The following is a 7,040-nucleotide window of genomic DNA, read 5'->3' as shown; positions in this document are numbered from 1 at the left end:
CAGCGAAAATACTGAGGATACGACAGTCAATGCCGGATTCAAAGGCTCTAAACCTGGTCAGTGGAAAAAATCCATTCAAACAAAGTACGCCGGGTCCGTCCAGCTTGGACCGTATACTCGATCGCTCGTGTCAAATACACGGCACCCCAGACAAGCCAGCCAATCACACCAACAGAGATTGTTGGGTGTTCAAGCAGGCCGGCAAGTTAATTGTCGAAAACAAGGACAAGGGGCCGCATAGTGATGACGAGGAGGAGCCCCGGCAGCCGCACACTGGAGGACAGAAGAGGTTTCCCCCGCAAGTGTGGACGATGAACATGATATACGCAACCCACATCCCCAAGAGGGAGCGGAAGCGTGCGCTCAGGGACGTATATGCGTTGGAGCCAGTCGCCCCAAAGTTCAACCCTTGGTCCTCCTGTTCGATCACCTTCGATCGCAGGGACCACCCCACTAGTATCTGTCATGGCGGATTCGCCGCACTGGTCCTAGACCCAATCATCGATGGATTTCACCTCACTCGTGTCCTTATGAACGGCGGCAGCAGCCTGAACCTGCTTTATCAGGACACAGTGCGCAAAATGGGTATAGACCCCTCAAGGATCAAACCCACAAAAACGACCTTTAAGGGCGTCATTCCAGGTGTAGAGGCCCATTGCATAGGCTCAATTACACTGGAAGTGGTCTTCGGATCCCCGGATAACTTCCGAAGCGAAGAGTTAATCTTCGATATAGTCCCGTTCCGCAGTGGTTATCACGCGCTGCTCGGGCGAACCGCATTTGCTAGATTCAATGCGGTACCGCATTATGCATACCTCAAGCTCAAGATGCCAGGACCTCGCGGAGTTATTACAGTCAATGGAAACACAGAGCACTCTCTCCGAACAGGAACACACCGCGGCCCTTGCAGCAGAAACGCAAAGCAGCCTCTCAAGGCAATCAACCAGTTCGGCGCTTCACAGCCCGGACACCTTCAAGTGCGCTCGGGGCAATCGGCAAATAGACCGCCTGGCGCGATCTGAGCTCACGTAGCAATACGGCGGCCACCCCAATCCCAGCCCAGCGGCGAAACTCGTGCCGCGCGTACACAATTACACATTAAAAATACCATGGGCACAGGTGGGGAGGGGGGCACAACTGCGGCACGCCCCAAGACACAGCCTAAACCGCACTAGGGGCTTCCCGTTCGATTATTTTTTCTTTTTCTTTCAGGACCTTAATCTCTGGAAACACTGTCCGGCAGCACTATTGCCGAACACATGATGCAGCAACCAAGGAGGCAGACAGCTACATTATACCACGGAATTCCCAGGTTGATTACAGTAATGAGTGAAATATTCAATTTAATATCATTCCTCAGCTTGCACTTGGAAGGGACATAGTCCTACTCTTTGCTTATCGCACTATCTGTATCACTCTGCTTTAACGCAATTTTTTAATAAACAATGCATGACATTACGACTATTATTGCATTCTTGTTATATATATATATCTATGTGTTCATTAATGACGCCTTGCAATCGTACACTATGGTACGGCCAATACACCAGGGGCTTACGTACCCCACAATGCGGTGTGAAAAGTCCAAACACTTTCACAAGTGCGGCACCCTGAACTTATAGCATTATATGCATCAGCTTCGAATCATGTCTTTGGTCAAATGTTGGGTTTGCCCGGCTCCTATGTTTTGGTACCTTACGTTCTGCTCTATCGGCTAAGGTAGCGCTAGGAGAACTACTGCGATTGTGCCCCGGTTCTGCTGGGTTCAGCACCTCAGTAGAGAAAGCTAAAACTGACTGTCATGATAAGGCGAGAGACTGGTCGTTGTTCGGCGAGGTTTTTAAGTCCCTAAAGACTTATGCCGCTTAGAGGGAGGGGCCGACCCTGTCCGGCTTAAAGGCGTGTATCACGCCCCGAATTTGGCCTTCTGAATACCAGGGGCTTCGCTGAAATTTAAAATTATAGAATTCTATGGCTAAGTGAGAGTGATAAAGCATCATTAGTCTGGTTGCCTTGTTCGTTGTGCTGAGCACCTCCCTCGAAGGACCCAAACATGGGAACAAGAGTGCTCAGGTTTATCCCGAACACCCGAGCACTCGTGGCATGGGGGCAGAAGCCGAGGACTAGCCATCTCTCAGATTGGATAAACAGCCAAACAAAAGGTAATATTTTAAATTCCAACAAGCGTTGCATAGCGCATATGGAACAAGTTTCCATACATACAGGATAAAACGAGCAAGTCTCATTCAAATATTACATCTTTTGAACATTCGTCCGCGATGAGACGGGCACCCGGCAGAACACCCTCGTAGTACATCTCGGGGTGGCGATGCTCCTTGCCCTCTGGCGGCCCCGCCTTGATCAGCTTCACGGCGTCTATCTTGACCCACTGCAATTTCACACGGGCGAAAGCCCGGCGTGCACCTTCAATGCAGACAGATCGCTTGACGACCTCCAGCCGCGGGCAGGCATCCACAAGCCGCCTCACCAGGCCGAAGAAGCTGTTCGGAAGGGCGTCGCCAGACCACAGCCGAACTATAAAGCTCTTCATGGCCTGATCGGCCGCCTTATGTAGCTCGACCATCTGCTTCAGCTGGTCGCTCATTGGCACCGGATGTTCGGCCTCAGCATACTGAGACCAGAATAGCTTCTCCGTCGAGCTTCCGTCCTTGGCCTGGTAAAATTGTGCGGCATCGGACACACTACGGGGCAAATCTACGAATGCTCCTGAAGAGCTCCGGATCCGGGTAAGTAATCGGTAATTTACTTTTACATGCTTGCTTTGCATATAGAAAGCCTTACCCGCCGCTATCTTCTTCACCACGCCGATCTCTTGGAGGGCCTTTTGGGCTTCGGCCTTGGCACTTTTTACACTCTCGAGGGTCGCGGCAAGCTCAGACTCCCGCGTCTTGGAGTCAAGCTCCAACGCCTCGTGCTTCGCCACAAGAGCCTAGAGCTCTTGCTGCACCTCGCCCACCCGAGCCTCGTGTTTCTCTCGCTCGGTGCGCTCCTTGGCCGCTTTATCTTCGGCCTTGGTTAGCGCTTGCTTCAGGGTCGCCACCTCGGTCGTGGCCCCTGGCAAACATATGATGATCCTGTCATTTTGCAATCGCATCCTCTTTTATATATACATAAGACAGGGTATTACTTACCCTTGTTCTCCTCGAGCTGCCTCTTGGCAAGGCCGAGCTCTTTCCTGGACCCCTCGAGGTCCTGCTTCAGTACGGCGACCTCCGCAGTTAGTGCGGCGGACACCAGCAGCGAAGCCTGCATATGCATATTAACACACTTATATTAGACTCCTGCGATATTATTTGATCCTCTATTCGGATTTTCTTTGTGAACACCGAACAAAGCATCAGGGGCTACTGTATATGCGGTAATATTTCTACTACATTTTAAAACACTTACCTCGAAGCCTGTTAGAAGGCTGGCACATGCTTCAGTCAATCCGCTCTTGGCAGACTGAACCTTCTGGATCACCGCACTCATGATAGTGTGGCACTCCTCGTCGATGGAAGCGCTGCGAAGCGCTTCCAGCAGATTGTCCGGCGCCTCTGGATGGACAGAGGTCACCGGCACAGGCGTCTTGCCCCTCTTAGAAGGAGGCCGCCTGCTCGATCCTGGAACCGCTGGAGGTTCCGGCGCGGTATTCGGTTGAGGGCCGAACTCGGAGCTCTTAGGGGCCCCGTCCCCTTGGCTCCCGGAGTCCGGAAGGTTGCCTTGAGGCGCCTCCAGAACTGTCTCCCCTCGATCCAGTGCCTCTTGAGACAACACCTCGGCGTCGTTGCAGGATGAGGGGAGGTGGTGGTCGGGACTGGTCGCTATCCATATCCGACAAGCCCAAGGAGCCGTCCGATGATACATCGATACTGGCTCGTGGCGGCTTGCATAATTGTGTTCGGCGTTAGGGAAAGCAGTGCGACAAAGGAATCCTATGAGTTACTCTGGTATCCGAATACTTACGATCTCCCCGGGGGCTTTGCCCTGGGCAACCACTCGTCTTCGCCTTCGTCGGCGGCGGTGGGACTGTCCGAAAGGAGAGTCCTTCCCTTCTTGGACCCTCCGGCCTCCCCAGTTGGGGCGGCCTTCCTTTTCTTGTCTCCCCCAGTCTGTGGGGGAGCATCTTCTTCTTCTTCTTCCTCGTCTTTGGGAGAAGAGTGCGTCGCAGAGTCATCGGATGGTGAGTCCGACGACGCCTGGCGTCGGGAACTCTTTCGGGTTCCCTTGGCCTTCTTGGTCTTCTCCGGCACCGTATAAGGGGCCGGAGTCAACATCTTCGCCAAAAGAGCGTCTGCGGAGCCTTCGGGCAAAGGAGCCGGACAGTCGATCTGTCCGGCCATCTTCTGCCAGTCCCATCAAAGGTACGGGAGTTTAGATCCCGCATAGAGTCAATCTATATAAAAAATAAGTATCCTGTGAAAGGTAAAGCAGCTTACCGCACAGGCTTGGCGCTTCGCGCTGAATCCGCGATCCTCAGTAATAGGGGGGGGGGACTCAGCACTTTTGAACAACACCCTCCAGGCGTCTTCATGAGTCGTGTCGAAGAGCCTGTTCAGAGAGTCGGTGCTGCGCCGGATTGAACTCCCACAAGTTGGACTCCCGTTGTTGGCACAGGAGTATCCGGTGGATGAGCATAACTTGGACTATGTTGACAAGCTTGAGCTTCTTGTTCACCATGTTTTGAATACATGTTTGGAGTCCAGTCAGCTCTTTCGAATTACCCCAGGACAGGCCCTTCTCTTTCCAGGAGGTGAGCCGCGTGGGGATGCCAGATCGGAACTCGGGGGTCGCTGCCCATGCAGGGTCGCGCGGCTCGGTGATATAGAACCACCCTGATTGCCATCCCTTTATGGTTTCCACAAAGGAGCCCTCGAGCCATGTTACGTTGGGCATCTTGCCCACCATGGCGCCTCCGCACTCCGCCTGGCGGCCGCCCACCACCTTTGGCTCGACGTTGAAGGTCTTCAGCCATAAGCCGAAGTGGGGCTTGATGCGGAGGAAGGCCTCGCACACGACGATAAACGCCGAGATGTTGAGGATGAAGTTCGGGGCCAGATCGTGGAAATCCAGGCCGTAATAAAACATGAGCCCCCGGACAAAGGGGTGGAGAGGGAATCCCAGTCCACGGAGGGTGAGGAATACTACCCTCTCATGGGGCCTGGGGGTGGGGATGAGCTGCCCCTCATCCGGGAGCCGGTGCGCGATGTCGTCGGGCAGGTATCCGGCTCTCCTCAGTTTCTTGATGTCTCCCTCCGTGACGGAGGAGACCCATCCACCTGCCTCCCGCTACGGACATGGTTGGAGAAGGTTGAGGTGGGAAGTGCGGACTTGGGTGCTAGATCTCGAGTGTGCGAAAACGGATGAGTAAGGGAGGAAGAAGGCGTGGATAGAAAGGTGAATCCTTATCCCTTTATATGGGTGGACGAAACTAAGCGTCCCCACTTGCCTGGTAAAACTCGCTTGTCCCCCAAGCGCCGCAATTGATGGCGCGGTTGGGTTACCCACGCCCGTATTGATGAGAATCCCGTAATAAGGGACACGATCTCTGCTTTGACAAGACGTGTCGAAAAACTGCCTCGCGTTATGTGCGGGGCTGGTTAAAAGAAATGGTTCAAATAATCACCGGGCCATGACGTAACGTCATGCTGCCAAAACAAGCTAGCAAATTAGATCTGTGAAAATATTATTTTCTCTACGGTGGAATGTGGAACTTATTTTGCAGGGTCGGACACTATCCTCGTATTCAAATTCTTTTGTGATGTATTCGGAGAAGGAACCCACCTTGCAATGCCAAAGACAATACTGCGCGCCGGACTCATCTTCATTGAAGCCTGGTTCAAGGGCTACTAAGGGAGTCCTGGATTAGGGGGTCTCCGGACAGCCGGACTATCTCCATTGGCCGGACTGTTAGACTATGAAGATACAAGATTGAAGACTTCATCTCGTGTCCGGATGGGACTCTACTTGGCGTGGAAGGCAAGCTAGGCAATACGGATATGGATATCTCCTCCTTTGTAACCGACCTTGTGTAACCCTAACCCTCTCCGGTGTCTATATAAACCGAAGGGTTTTAGTCCATAGGACAACAACCATAACATACAATCATACCATAGGCTAGCTTCTAGGGTTTAGCCTCTCTGATCTCGTGGTAGATCTACTCTTGTACTACCCATATCATCAATATCAATCAAGCAGGATGTAGGGTTTTACCTCCATCAAGAGGGCCCGAACCTGGGTAAAACATCGTGTCCCCTGCCTCCTGTTACCATCCGGCCTAGACGCACAGTTCTGGACCCCCTACCCGAGATCCGCCGGTTTTGACACCAACAACCCCGTTGCCACGGGAGGGTAGGATAAAAGATGTCATGCAAATTCTTTTCCATAAGGACGTATGACTATATTCGGAATACATGCCTACATTATATTAATGAATTGGAGCTAGTTCTGTGTCAACCTATGTTATAACCGTTGCATGATGAATGCAATCTGACATAATTATCCATCATTGATCCATTGCCTACGAGCTTTTCACATATAGATCTTTGTTAAGTTACTTTTCCGTTGCCACTGTTAAGATTGCTACAATACTGCTATTGTTACCTTTGTCACCGTTATCGTTACTTTCATACTACTTTGCTACTAAATATTTTGTTGCAGATATTAAGTCTTTCAGGTGTGGTTGAATTGACAACTTAGCTGCTAATACATGAGAATATTCTTTAGCTCCCCTTGTGTTGAATCAATAAATTTGGGTTGAATACTTTACCCTCGAAAACTGTTGCGATCCCCTATACTTGTGGGTTATCAAATAACAGCCCATAATGCAATAAATATCAACATAAAAGCATGATGCAAAATGGACGTATCAGTCACCGTAGTTGCCGCAGTAGTCGATGGCGGTCCTCTTGGACACCTGTGGGAGGCGTGGGGAGGCCAGTGGCCATGGGATTGACATGGCGACTGCGATAGATGTTCGGGTGCGAGCTCGCAGGAAGGAGAACCGCGCGAGGGGGGGATAGCTAGGGTTTGGCCGAGGG

This window comes from Triticum dicoccoides, chromosome 1A (assembly GCF_002162155.2).
Source record: "Triticum dicoccoides isolate Atlit2015 ecotype Zavitan chromosome 1A, WEW_v2.0, whole genome shotgun sequence".
Lineage (NCBI taxonomy): Eukaryota > Viridiplantae > Streptophyta > Magnoliopsida > Poales > Poaceae > Triticum > Triticum dicoccoides.
Note: the sequence above shows the minus strand (reverse complement) of the source record.